Source organism: Schistocerca americana, chromosome 9, assembly GCF_021461395.2.
Source record: "Schistocerca americana isolate TAMUIC-IGC-003095 chromosome 9, iqSchAmer2.1, whole genome shotgun sequence".
Classification (NCBI taxonomy): domain Eukaryota; kingdom Metazoa; phylum Arthropoda; class Insecta; order Orthoptera; family Acrididae; genus Schistocerca; species Schistocerca americana.
In genome coordinates, this window is record NC_060127.1 from 199,988,740 (window position 1) to 200,004,139 (window position 15,400).

Sequence of the window (15,400 nt, forward strand, 5' to 3'; positions counted from 1 at the left end):
GCAAAATTCTACCAGGCGGCTCCTTCTTTCGTTTCTTACTCCCAATCCATATTCATTTCCTTCTCTCCTTCTCTCCATGACTATTAAATTTTAATCTCCCTTCACTATCTGAATAATTTCTTTTATTTCATCATACATTTCTTCAATTTCTTCATCATCTGCAGAGCTAGTTGGCATATAAACTTGTACTACTGTGGTAGACATGGGCTTAGTATCTATCTTGGTCACAATAATGCATTCACTATGCTGTTTGTAGTAGCTTACCTGCATTCCTATTTTCCTATTCATTATTAAACCTACTCCTGCGTTACCTCTATTTGATTTTGTGTTTATAACCCTGTATTGGAGAAGAAGTAAAAACTTTGAGGTTTGCCGATGACATTGTAATTCTGTCAGAGACAGCAAAGGACTTGGAAGAGCAGTTGAACGGAATGGACAGTGTCTTGAAAGGAGGATATAAGATGAACATCAACAAAAGCAAAACGAGGATAATGGAATGTAGTCAAATTAAATCGGGTGATGCTGAGGGGATTAGATTAGGAAATGAGACACTTAAAGTAGTAAAGGAGTTTTGCTATTTAGGGAGTAAAATAACTGATGATGGTTGAAGTAGAGAGGATATAAAATGTAGACTGGCAATGGCGAGGAAATCGTTTCTGAAGAAGAGAAATTTGTTAACATCGAGTATAGATTTAAGTGTCAGGAAGTCGTTTCTGAAAGTATTTGTATGGAGTGTAGCCATGTATGGAAGTGAAACATGGACGATAACTAGTTTGGACAAGAAGAGAATAGAAGCTTTCGAAATGTGGTGCTACAGAAGAATGCTGAAGATGAGGTGGGTAGATCACGTAACTAATGAGGAGGTATTGAATAGGATTGGGGAGAAGAGAAGTTTGTGGCACAACTTGACTAGAAGAAGGGATCGATTGGTAGGACATGTTTTGAGGCATCAAGGGATCACAAATTTAGTATTGGAGGGCAGCGTGGAGGGTAAAAATCGTAGAGGGAGACCAAGAGATGAATACACTAAGCAGATTCAGAAGGATGTAGGTTGCAGTAGGTACTGGGAGATGAAGCAGCTTGCACAGGATAGAGTAGCATGGAGAGCTGCATCAAACCAGTCTCAGGACTGAAGACCACAACAAAAATAAATTTTCTAACCTACCTGCCCGATTAAGGGATCTGACATTCCATGCTCCGATCCGTAGAATGCCAGTTTTCTTTCTCCTGATAATGACATCCTCTCGAGAAGTCCCCGCCCGGAGTTCCGAATGGGGGACTATTTTACCTCCGGAATGTTTTACCTAAGAGGATGCCATCATCATTTAACCATACAGTAAAGCTGCATGCCCTCGGGAAAAATTACGGCCGTAGTTTCCCCTTGCTTTCAGCCGTTCGCGGTACCAGCACAGCAAGGCCGTTTTGGTTAATGTTGCAAGGCCAGGTCAGTCAATCATCCAGACTGTTGCCCCTGCAACTACTGAAAAGGCTGCTGCCCCTCTTCAGGAACCACGTGTTTGTCTGGCCTCTCAACAGATTCCCCTCCTTTGTGGTTTCACCTACGGTACGGCTATCTGTATCGCTGAGGCGCGCAAGCCTCCCCACCAATGGCAAGGTCCATGGTTCATGGGGGTAGGCATAAGAATAATACAAATATAAACATTACATGATATGTATATTGTTTTGCAGTTGCCGTTGTCTCACTAGAGTTTGTTAGGCAGTCAGGATTGGAATGAGGTAACAGTTAACACGGAAAAATAGCATGGCGTAATGTTTACGTTTGGATTATTATTATGGTGAGGACAGTGCACGATTCACAATTCATGTGGGAAAAATGGTAAACAAAGGCTTGCCAGTCAGCTTTTGGTAGTAGACTTTTAGTGCAAACTTCAAATGTGTGACTAACAAAATAGGAATGAAAATAACTTAGAAATTAAAAGCAAGAATATAAAAAAAGCTATTAGCTTTTGATACAAATTGTATGAAATGTTTAAAATATCAGTTACATAATTTTGAACCACAGTCACTTGACTCCTTGTTGCCCAGTTCTGCGCACAGAGCACCATCATCAGTACCATCTAGTTCATTATCAAACATTTTTTTTGGTGCCTGTTGCACGGTCGGATTTGGAACAGACTTCTGTGCATCATCTGTCTCCATTGGCACACTTGCCACAAACTTTTATGTTTTACATATCCTGCTAGTGTCAGTTATCTGTCATTGTTTGAAAGCCAGTCCACGTACATGCGTTTAAGCTTGTCCTTAAACCCCAGGTCTTCATAAAAAAGACTAAACTAGTTGCAGCTAGTCTCAAAATTTCTGACTTTTTTGCACCTGAGAAATTTCATGTGCCTTAATTTTTAAAATTTCAGCTGCTCCTTAACAAACTCATTTAAAATTACTTCAAGAGCATGGTATTGGCCACATTTTGGCCCACTAAAGGTTTTCCTGCTACTGAAACAGTCAAATAATTTCCCTCTTTGCGATCACCATCGTCTGTTGTTGCTCTCGTCAATCCCGTATCGCAGACATGCAGCACTAATAGAACTTTTTCCCATGAGAGACACAACTTCTTTCTTGAATTTGGCAATATAATGAAAGCACTTCATTGTGGTTCACTAACACCTGCATTTCACAAAATTCAGTGAAGCAATATATCGAATCAGAATAACCTGCAGCTTACCAACTCATTCAAGAATCCTAAAGCTTTATGCCTTTTGGGTATTTATGTATAGAAAATTTATTTATTATTTTTTTTTTTTTGCTACGAATATTTGAAAGGCTGTTACATTCAAAGATGAGCAGTACTGAATTTTTGTTTCCTTTGTTGGATGATGCATTTAGCGATCTAAACTTTAAAAAAAGTGGACTCCTCTTCTACCGCTCCCACCTCCCCCTTTTTTATGCAACTGCAGATACTTTGACACCAATACTTATTTTTGCACCTGCAAAACATGCCTGTGTAGCACTGCTTATATTAGACGGCAAAAGTTAGCTGTGGCAGGTCCTAGTACCATTTTTCAGAACGTCTGTTTACTTTGCACTTGATTCTGAGCTGCAGTTTTTTTTTTGAATCTCTACAACCAGAAAAAAGTATGGCTTAGATTACATATACGATAAATAGGAGCTGGATCGCAGGATGTGGGCATCAGTTGACGATGACGACACGCAAGTGGTCCTGTGGTAGACATGTTGTCGCTTTTATTCTGGATTCAAAGAAACTTATTGGTGCCACGTAATCTTAGGAGGCCCTAAGAGGTGCATTTGTGGCTTGCAGTGTGCAGATTGCAGCATAAATGTGGTGATGTGTGTGATCCTGCTTTAGGGAGCTCGCAAACTTGATCACGTATAGATACCCAAATTGCTGAATGCAGCAGAGTTCATGGCATATCATAATTGCTGTGTAACAACTGTGGACAAAGTTTAGAGTGCTGATATGGTCATGTGCCTATTGCTCATAGGGAGGTCTCAAACTGGCCAGTTACATACGTCCTACCGCAATAGCAAGAGTGTTTTGTAGATTCAACTTGTTTGCTAATATCTTCTGGATACTACAGTCGCTTATAAATTTATCGTGTACAGCAGGTCTTGGTTTTCAGTCCCAACTGATTATGTTCTTCACCGTGCTCAGGTCCTCTTCCCCAAAGATTTTGTGAATTAGCTGGAAACGAACTTATTTTTCCCCTCAGTGCAAAGCATTCATAACCAGAGTTCCATAATTTCAACCATGTATTGTCAAATTAACGATTAATACAATCTACTTTAGCATGAGCACCAGGCTTCTGCTCTTCTCCGATCCGTATATGAGAGAGTTAGTTCAATACATTACCCAAAGTTCATTGGTAACGCAGGCTCTCTGGTTGTTTCTTGGCAGGCCATTGTAACACCTGACATCAGAGGCTGCATGGAATAACACGCCCACCACAGTAGGTGATGACGTCCATTCACCTCTCTTGCCCAAGGGAGGCGCAACTGCTGCATAGATTCTTGGCTCTGCATAAACAGAAGCTTAGCGACCCTGTTTTGTCCCACTCTAGCTCAATTAAAACAACAGTTTTTCGCTCTCTGTTGACATGAATATCTCCCATTTCTCGAAGAGCTGAGAATGTACTGTGGTATTTCCTAATGAAATGCCATGTTAACTACAATATCTGTGATGAAAATATTTTACTATATTGTTATTATCATCATAGAAGAAACAGGATATGAAGTAGTTTTTTGGCTCATCCATGTATTGGAAGAAATTTTAACTGACGATTATTGTTGCAGCAAAAGAACTCCAGATTTCAATTGCAAGCATTTTTGTCACCCAAAAGCAGTTATTTGAAATTAGTGCAGTTGATTACTCCTGCAAAGCACAGACAAAATATGTATATGAGAGAATGCGTCGAGCCCGTGGATTGAATTTTAATCACACTTAGGTTATAATTTTTTTTTAAAAATACAAATTCTTTAAAATAAATGTTGTGATATGTTTTAATTTTTAGCAAGATTAATATGTTTAATGTCTCTTCCACTATTTTTTTTTTATTAAATAAAATTGCAGCCAAATAGCCATATACAGTTACTTTGCTTAACATTTTACATTTACATTTTTGCATATTCATTTATCGATTTCACTCTTTTACTGCACAGTCCTACGTGATATTGTTCACAGGCTTTGTTACACAGTTCACATACACATGTTGTGGTTGGGTCGTGATAAGTTTTGTCTTTGCAGATTAGATGATGAAAGCCGTGAATAGAAAGTCTAGTTACGACATGTCGCTGTTCGAAGTTTGGTGCTGTCCATGAGCGGTTTGTCATTGCTTCAGTGCCATAGAACTCCAGCCATATTTTTTCTCGTTTGTCCTCCATGATCTTCAGTTGCTTTCTGGAAGCCCTGGTGTGTGGCATCATATATCAAAGTCTGATGTCTTCAATTAGGAATGCCTCTCTCGCTAGCAGGTACACTAGTCTAGGTCTTGTTGTCTTTGAGAGACCTAGTGCTCTTTTTAGATAGGTCGATTTTACCTTTTTCTGTCAGGTGGTGCCATATAACCTCCATCCCATAGGCCAGGATTGGCAAGATTTTTGTGTTTGAATAATTTCATGGCTGTTTCTAGACTGAGTAGGCGGATGTTTTTGATGTCCTGTATTGCCATTATTGCTTGGGCTGCACGTTCTGTTGTATGTTTTGTGAAGCATTTGGCTGTTGGTTGCAATGTCACTCCTAGGTATTTAAAGTCTGATGAGATTTTTCTTTTTTGTCCTCTGATCATGATTTCCGCATTCTTGGGTGTTTTGCCTCCTTTTCTGAAAATTACCATTTCTCTCTTAGTTATGTTTATGTGTAGTTTGTGTTCACTGCACCATCTGTCTACTTTCTCAATGATTCTCTGCAGCTTCTGTATATCTGTTGAACCTACGGCTATGTCGTCAGCGAATGCATATACATACACATCTTCTTCATTTTCTCCAATTTGGAGTACTTCTTCAGTGGCAAGAATGTACAGCAAAGGGCTCATTGGGTCACCCTATAAGACTCCGTTCGATTGCAGAATGGGGTTTGAAAAAGAGAGGTTCTCTGATATTGTTATTAAGTTGTATTCGAGGATTGACTTGATTATTCTCGCCCATACGCTATCTTCTCCCATTGTGTTTTCCAGTTTTTGGACTATGAGATCTCTTTCCAATAGGTCAAAGGCTTTGGTAAAGTCTATGAACACTGTGTAGAACATTTGTTTCTTTTGTAGCACTTCGTCGATGTTGTTTAGAAGAAGCCTGACTGCCGTAAGTGTTGATCTGTTGATCTTCCAGATCTGAAACCCATTTGTCGTTCTGGGAGATGACTGTCCAGAGAGGCTTGGATTTTTTGTGTTATTATCTTTGAAAACATCTTGAATTGAGTATTTTCCAGGGCTATGCCTCTGTGCTTGTTTGGGTCCATTGGGCCTCCTCTACCTTTGTAGAGAACTTTTATTGTCGCGTGTCTCCATTGTGACGGAATTCTTCAAAGTTCCAGGCATTTGTTAAATAGTTTGGTCCATATGTGTTGGAGGGCCTCTTTTGCATCTTTTATATGTTCATTATATATATTATCGGGTCCTGCTGATTTCTTGTTCTTCAGTGCTTTTATTACTTCTTTCACGTCTTCTTCATTTGGAGGTTCCCATATATTGTCTTTTTCCTTAGTTTGATTTTGTTTCTCTTTCTTTGGAGGTGTTTTGATTCCTCGTTTGTTCAGTATCTTACTGAAGTGGTCTTCCCATTCCTTCAGGTCTATATTTGGTGTATGAGCCATTTTTCTTGGTCTTGCTGCTATGTATGGGTCTTTCTCTGCTTCATCCGCTTCTCTTTTTGCCTCTCTTTCTATGTATTCTTTTTTCTTCTCTTCTATTAGTTTTTTGTAGATTCTCCTCTCTTCTGCATACAGTTTGTATGTTTCCTCGTCGTGCTGGTTTCTTAGTCTGTGGAGCGTTCTTAGAACAGTGTTCCTTTTGCTGTAGCATTCAGCATCGAACCATCTTTTTTCCATCCTTGTTTTGGGGATTGTTTGTATCACTGAATTTTTTAGGAGGTCTTCTATTTGGTCTGTTGCTTTTTCAAGGTCTCCTTCCTCTATTTCATAGTACCTATTTGGGTCCTGTACTTCTTGTAGTTGGCTGGTGGGCACATCTACAAACTGGAGAATAGCAAATGATGACACCTACCAGTCACTGCTCCAGCTCTGAAAATGTCAACCTTGACACTGACTGTAACTCTTGAGAAGAATCAGCTGAGAAGGGTCACAAAATCTCAGAACTGGCTCTAGAATTTTTCTCTTAGAAATGATGCAGATGTTTGTCTCACATTTTTATGATTCCTTGCAGCATAATTAATGAGAAAATTTTACGTCCTTGGGTTCTTTACTCTACATCTGACACACAAATCCTAACCCCTCTCCCTCTCCCCTTCCTCGTGAATATTAAAGTAGCAACGTGCTCACTTTTTTCCATTAACTGTGTGTGTGTGTGTGTGTGTGTGTGTGTGTGTGGGGGGGGGGGGGGGGGGGGGGGGGTGTTCAAGTTGAGGGGAACTGAGGGTGACATGGAGAATGTGTTTTCTTGCATTTTAGATTTGTTACTGTCAAGCCCCTCTAACTGGCCAGGATCTCCTTCATGTTGTGGCAGACTGGGTAATTTTTTGGAAGGCGCTACTAGTGCCTTAATGTAAGGCATGGTAAGTTTCATAGCTTCTGTTAAGTAGTGAGCCGTTTTTTAGCTCCTTCGCCACTTTTAGGTGGCTTCATGAGCCGCTTTTAGGTGGATTCATGTTCCGCATTAAAGTGACCTGCAAATTTTTTCTCCTTTGTTCACAGTTGGCCAAGAAAACAAACAGAAAGGGTAAATTTAGAAACTTCATAGTGAATACTCTGTAACCAACTTAATAAAGCAATGTCTGTCTGTTAAAAGAAACTTAACATTTTTATATTATGCACTCCACACAGAGCCCTTGGAACTGGAAATAGTTCTGTGCCAGGCATGTCTGTGTGGTCAGTCTCAAGTCATTCAATTCCACATGATTGACATTAGACTTGTGCATCAGCTCTGTCAGAATATCAATGCATTCTACCACTGGTATGTTAGAAAACACAACTGCTGACATCAGACGATACTAATTTATCACTGTGTGAGACAGATATACTTTTTGACTTATTGACTAGGTCCACGGAGTTTGAAATACCATGCTATGGTTTGAATTTAGTCTTGCTCTTAATTAGGACATCCAGTTTACTAACTAGTTTGTAAGATGGAGCAGTGAATGATGATACAACTGGACGAATTGGAACAATTTGTTTATGTAGTTTAGGAAGCCCATACATTCTAGGAGGCACTGGGTTCATATAAGTTAACAGTTTTGCTTCAGACTCAGAGAATATGCGTTTGCATGAATTGTTTGCAATATTAATATCCTCTTTGAACAATTTAGTAGTGTCGTTAGGAAGTACTTGGAAGCCTGTGGTATTCAGGAAATCATTAACTTTATCCACATAATCACATCTGTTCAAAAGCACAATACTGTTGCCTTTATCAGATTTTGTGGCAATGATACCTTGGTGTTGTAATTTCTGTTTTAAGGACTTGAGGGTGTGAAAGTCAATAGACCGTGGGATGTTACACACAAATTTGGCTTCATTCTTTAGTTCATTGGCAACTATACATTTTGCAGTGGTGTCTTTCATTAGAGCATATTCAGTATTTACTTTCGTAACATCCAGTTAGGTAAGAGCACCTATAGTCAACATGTTAAGAGGATTTTTTCCTACTTTTTAATATTACGGCCATGCTATTAAATAATTATGGGTTCTAAAATTATTTTCTGGAACTTCAGAGACTCAGCTTTCACCTAAAATGTCATGTCTTGTAAAAATGAAATTGTATGTTTTTATAAAAAAAGTGGAATATGAACCCTTGAATTGCACCTAAAATAAACACTCTATAGTGGCCGTGCTCCTAAAGTTGTCAATTTTGGCACCTATGGTTGACATAATTCCCATATTCCCAAAAATTAGACAAGGATGGAAAGAAAACTGCAATGCTAGTCACACCAAATATTTTTTTTATTATTTAAGTTTAACTGCAAACATTTACAGTAGGTGTAAATCTCTCATCTGAAGTATCTGAATCGGACACCACCACTTTCTTTTTCCCTTTCTTGGCAGGTCTTTCTTCCCTCTTCTTTTGTTGAATAATTTTCTTGTCCTCTCTAGCCTTCACCCTTTCTTGTTTCTCCATTTCTAGTTTCTTTTTTCATTTCCTCCTTTTTTTTGGAAGTAATCTATGATTTGAGGAAATGTGACAACAGCTAGCATTTTTCTCTCTTTCTCTTTACTCTAGTTGAAGCAGTATGACTAGGCCAAAACAAAGCTCTTTTAAAGGGTGATGTTACAAATCTTGCACTAATGGATAGTTTTGGCTCATTTGTTGTCATTATGGCTTTTTGTGGAGTGCTAAGTTCTAGAAGTGTCACTGACTGTGTTGTATTTCCCACTTCTTGAAGTTGAGAAGATTGTTCTGGTGATGAAACCTGAGGCAAACTCAGCAAGACATCCTGTGGTGCAGATTATGGTGGTGGTGAGGTTGCTTGCTGAGACAGATAATGTATAGCTTGTTAACTTATAATATTACTTGAAAATACAGCTCTTCGGTTGCACAGGTAAAAAATTTTCAACTTTACCTAGGTTTCAACTGCTCTAAGGCAGCCTTCATCAGAAGTAAAAATTTTTTACATTACCTATAACAGAGTTTTGGAATAATATAAAAATTATTAAAATAAACACACACACACACACACACACACACACACACACATATATATATATATATATATCACCATTGCTATTCAGTTGTGCTCTTGAATATGTAATGAGAGAATGGTACAAGGAAAATCCTATGAATATTAAAATTGGAACTAAGAAAGATAAAATAAACCTAAATTGCTTGGGATTTGCTGATGACCTAGCATTACTAGCTAATAATATTCAGGAAGCCACGAAACAAATAACAAGCTTACAAAATATAGCACAAAAATTAGGACTCCAGATATCATTTGAAAAGACTGAAATAATGGTAACAGATCCACTTGTAATAGATCACATCACAGTGAACAATAGGGAAATTAAAATAGTGAAACAATTTAAATACCTGGGTGAAATTATAACACATAAATTGGACGAGAAACCTGCATGGCGAGCAAGAACTAATAAAATGATAAAAGCTCAAAAACTAACATGGTCTACGTACAATAAAAAATGTCTATCAATTAAAACAAAATTAAAACATTACAAGACGGTGGTTCAACCAGAGGTTACATACGGAAGTGAAACTCTTTTTAAAGTCACCCAGAAAAACAGAATTGACAAAATTTTAAAAGTAGAGAGACGAATTGCTAGAACATGCATAAATAAGAAATATCAAAAAGCTGGGCAATGGCGGATAGTTCCAAATGAAGTGGTATACAGAGAACTGGAGCCCATCACTGATAGTATACGAAAGAAAAGGATCTCTTTTTGTGGTCACATTCTGAGGACACCAGAAACCAGATTATCAAGGAAAATTATTGAGAAACTCTGGAATTTGAAACAACAAGGAGGATGGCTTAAGGAAATAATAGAGGATATGGAAGAACTGGAAATAACTCTGGATGATTTGCAGAACAAAACGCCAAATTTAAAGAAGTTGAGGGACACAGAAATAAGATTTAAACCAAAAATTGACAAATGACATACAATGAAAAGGGTATTTACAGATAAGGAACGACAAAAAGCATCAGAACGAATGAAGAGATACTGGGCCACTCGGAAGGGGAAAATACCAAAGAAGAGGACCAGAAATGATTGACTGAAGTGGTCCAATGAGGCCGTAAAAGCAGAAGAAGAAGAAGAAACATATGTAATAAAATTACATCATAGCTAACTGCTACAGTACAGTAGACAAAAAAAGCATACTTACATAGAGTAAGTAGTTATGAAATGGTTTAGAGCAACAGTGCTCACGTTAAAGATAAAAATATATTTGTACATTATAAAATTTTCCTAGGAATGCACAACTTGATTAAGACGCGCCGCTAAGGGTCACGTGTGCGGCCGGCACTGTAAGCAGCGTCAGACTGACAGGCGCGCGCGCCGCCGATGTTAACAAGTCGGCGCCTTGTATCGTGCCATCTAGTATTGAATGCTTGTAATTTACAGTGACAACAGCTGTCAGAAGCATTGGAACAGGAGTGCACGTAATGTGCTGATTACATTATGTCAGATAGTATGTAACAGATCGAAAGTTGAACAAAATAGTATACTGTAAAACAGGAAGAGAGAGAACAATATTTAAGGCTACAGTACGGGAAGCATATTAGCAATATACCGTGTTAAGTGATTTTAAGCAAGGGCTTTACACCATCAAAGAAATTTTTATCACGTAATTGTAATTGCTCATTGAGGATTAAATGGTTGTTGCGGGAAAAATGTTTGAAAATTTCCAACTGTTCAAGAATATCAAGTCTGAAGCCTTTCTTTTCCGTATGTAAGATACTAATATCATGAACATCTTTAGGTTTGTGTTTGTGTCCTCTGATAAGAAGGTGGTCAGCGAATGACGAATTATGTATGTTCGTACCTTTTTTCCCTAATACGTGCTCTTTATATCTAATCAAAAAAGCTCGTCCAGTCTGTACTATATAATAAGCTGAGCAAGTGTCACAGGCGTTTATAAAAACTCCTGAGTTTTGCAGAGGCAACCGTTTTGGTTTTAAAGTATGGATAAGATTATTTTTGAGAGAGTTGTTGGTAGAGAAAACTATGTTGCAGCCATATTTATTTTTAAGGAGACGTTGCAATGTGTAAGTTATTGGCCCTACATACGGTAAAGAGAGCGATTTCTTCAAATCGCTAGGCTCGTCAATAGTGGTCCCAAGCGTGGTAATTGTTATTGGTTTTCTGTCTGACATCATCTACTATATTTGGTTTGTAACCATTATTAACTGCAATGGTTTTAATTACATTCAATTCGGTTTTTAAATTTTCAGAGGACAAAGGGGTAGAGATTGCTCTATGAACAGCAGAGTGAAAAAATGCTTTTTTGTGAGATCGTGGGTGTGTGGAACAGGCTGGCACAATTTCGTCAGAAAAAGAATCCTTACGAAAAATATTGAAAGAGATTTTGTCATTCACTATTGTCAAAGTTAAGTCTAAATAATTTAACTGACGGGAGCTGTTTTCAAGTTCACATGTAAAGGTGATTTTTTCATGTAGTTTCTTAAAGATCTCGAACAGGTGGTTAATGCCATCGTTCGTTCCCTTATAGATGATTAAAATGTCATTGACGTACCTAGAATATGAAACAATTCCTAAGGTGGTAGTGGAAAAATTTTTGAAAAATGTCTCTTCTAGAGAGTTGATAAAAATGTCTGCTAGGATGCCAGCTAAGGGATTGCCCATAGCAAGACCATCAGGTTGTTGGTACAGCTGTCCATTGAATTCGAAATAATTGTACTTTGTTATGATCTGCATTAGGTTAATGAAATCAGTGATCTGTTCATCAGAGAGTTCTTTTTTGAACAAACGTAAGTTATTCTCTATGATACCTAAAGTCGTTAGTACAGGCACATTGGTATAAAGGTTTTTAATATCAAATGAGAACATCTTTGTGTTTTCGTCGCAGTGTATGTCTTTTATTTTGTTGATAAGGCTCTGACTGTTAGCTATAGAGCAATTATTTCTAAAAACATAAGACCTTTTTAATTTATCATGAAGGAATTTTGCTAGATCGTGGTAAGCACTGTTCATACTATTAGAAATAGGCCGAATAGGGTGATTTATTTTGTGGACCTTAAACTGGGACCGAAGCTTCAGCGGCTGGGGGTTCATGTTAATCAGCTGTTTTTTCTGGAATGGCTTAAGTAAGGAATTTGCATCATTGACCGCGGATCTAATTCTTTTTGTAAAATTGGGGTAGGAACTAAAATTTTTTACCTGTGCAACCGAAGAGCTGTATTTTCAAATAATATTATAAATTTCGTCTACGGTTGCTGCATTATCGGCCATGTTCAAAATTGCTTGTTAACTTACTTTCTTCCAAAGGTTGTAAAGGGACAAATCTTCAGCACAACCTGCCCACTCTCCCTTATTTTCCACAAAATTTTGTATACGTGCTTTTTCAACTGGGACTCTGGAATTGCTGTTGCTGTTGTTGTTGTTGTTGTTGTTGTTGTTGCCACTTGTGGCTCAGTTACATCTAATTCTGGAGCTTTACGGAATCCATTCTGAAGGATCTCGGACATTATACCATCTAGAACTGAACTGAGCACGTGTGCAAAGTTTTGTTTATTTAAGTGTCTGTGCTCCATGTGCCATTCTTGCACTTTTTGCTTCCAAGACATTTTTAGAGTACGGAACACAGCAACATCCATAGGTTGCAAAATGTGTTGCATTTGGATGTAGGGCCACTATTTCAATGCCCTTCTCTGCACAAAACTGACTCAGGGGCATTGACATGTGTGATGTATGACCATCCAGAAACAAGACAATTGGGAACTAAAATCCTTTCTTTACCAACCATGGGTAGAAAATGTTGGCAATATACTCACAGAAGTTTTTGTGGTTCATTCACCCACTTTCTGAATGCCCAGAGGCCCATCCTTTGGTACTGCTGTGGCTACAGCTGCTAGTATTTTGGTGTACCTGAAATAAAATATTCAGAATGTAAACTAGGCTTGGTAGAGAATACAGGTACAAAAATTAATCAACAGGTAAAACTATTTACCTAAATACAATCATTGGTGGAACAAGTTCCGCAACAGAATTTCCCATAATGAGTGTTGTGATGTTCTCCTTTTCATCATTTCCAGCCCCTTGAGACACTGTTTTCGATCGTCATTCAGCCAGAACCTTTCCACCTTTTAGATTGAGGAAGAAGGAACTTTTGTCTCCATTAAAAATTCTACTTGGGTCCTCAAACACTGAAATTAGCCCCCTCTCCTCAAAATAAACCAAAATTTAATATTATCTTGAGTGACATTTCTTTGGTTTGTTGTTAAATTTTGGCAAATTCTTGAGCTTAAATTGTCATGTCTTTGCATAAAGCTATTGTACCATTTCTTACTGGGACAAGACTCTTTTACTTTAAGCTTTAATTCTTCAGCCAACTTTCTAGCAGAATACAATAATGTCTGTTTTGAAACTGGGAACCCTCTTTCCCCCATCATTATTACCCATTCAGCTAGCAAATTTTCCTGATCTGCTGAAAATCTGTAGAAACTCCCATTTTCATTTGTATTGGGGCCTGCCCCTTATGTTTCCCCATCAAAGTTATGCTTGGAATCCCAAACTGTTTTGAAGCAGAATAATAGCTCGTTCCATGGTTCACTGCATCGATGGCCTCTATCAAAGACTCTTGTGAGTATTGTTGATACTTCTATGGATCCATGTTTCTGGAAGAACAGTTAAAAATAACAATTATTTAGAATGCTGATACTAGAAAATAAAAGGTTTAAAATTATCAGATAGCACTCCTAAATTAGACACTCGAATACCTAAAGCTGTCACCCTATGTCAATTATGGGTTCTAAGTGACATAGCTTAATAAAACTAATATAATTATGAACAGCATTAAAGTTACTTTCAGATACAGTCTAAAACTCAAGTTGTAATAGGAAACCTAAAGTTGACACCCCTGTCATATTTGAGATTGTGCCAATTTAAAAGAACCAGTAGTTTACATGTATGTGAATGCTTAAAGTACTAATTTTATCCTACACTCAACAAAACAAAGGCAATAATAAAGTCTTCTCAGTAACACAAAAAAATTAAAATTAATCTAACATATACAGAAAGAAGTTGAGACACACTGAATGAAACTTGCGACTTCCTTAAGGTTTGCTTCTTGCTTCTGTCTGCTGTGCAGGTCATAACAAATGTGGCTTTTCCCTCCCAAAACCACGATGCTTTCTCTGTGACTTTGTAGATACCATAGTTAAACAATGTATAACAACAATATTTATTTATTTAGCGTATGGCTCATAACATCACAGTAAAAATTACAGAAACAACACGATTAAAAAAAAAGCCACATATGTATAAACAGAACAATAAATAACAATTTGTATATAAGGACACCACCAATTGTAAATTTACACTGACAGAAGAGCAATCACAAACAAACGTCCAGCTTAGATAATATATAGTTGATTGCCTCTTGGGCCGCCATTAGGAAATCCTGTGGGGTCACCCTCATATGCCCTTAGTGGGCATTCCTGCACGACGTGTTTGACCGTCTGCCTCTCAGCGCCACAGTCGCAAGTGGCCGAAGGAAGTTTATCCCACCTGTGTAAGGTGTCTGCGCATCTCCGACAGTTGGTTCTGATACGATTAAGAGTTGCCCAAACTTTGCGAGGGCAATCAAATCCTTTTGATTTACTAAAGATGCATGGGATACTCTGTCAGTTTACTGCTCTCCCATTCCTCTTTCCATCGGTCATTTATTTTAAAGTTGGTTTGGTGCAGCGCCTGTGCGGTCTTTAGTGGGGGATGCCTAGACCGGAGTCAGTTTCCTTGGATGTCGTGAGTATCTTCATGGATTTGTAATTGAGGATTGGTCATGATTTTTTGAAATTCTCCACCCTGAGCGTGTTCTCGGTGCAGGTTAGGAGGGTCTGTGTTACTGAGAACGGGCAGCCACACTGTAGGAATTGGCCTGATTGTGCCTGATAAAATACGCATTGTTGCATTAAGTTGGCTATCTACCATGTGTGTGTGTGTTTGCTGTTGAGCCACACTCGGTCACAGTATTCTGCCACTGGATACACCAAGCCAAGTGCAGATGTTCTTAAGGTAGATGCTGTGGAGCCCCAAGTGGTGCCACAGAGCTTCTGCAATATGTTGTTGCAT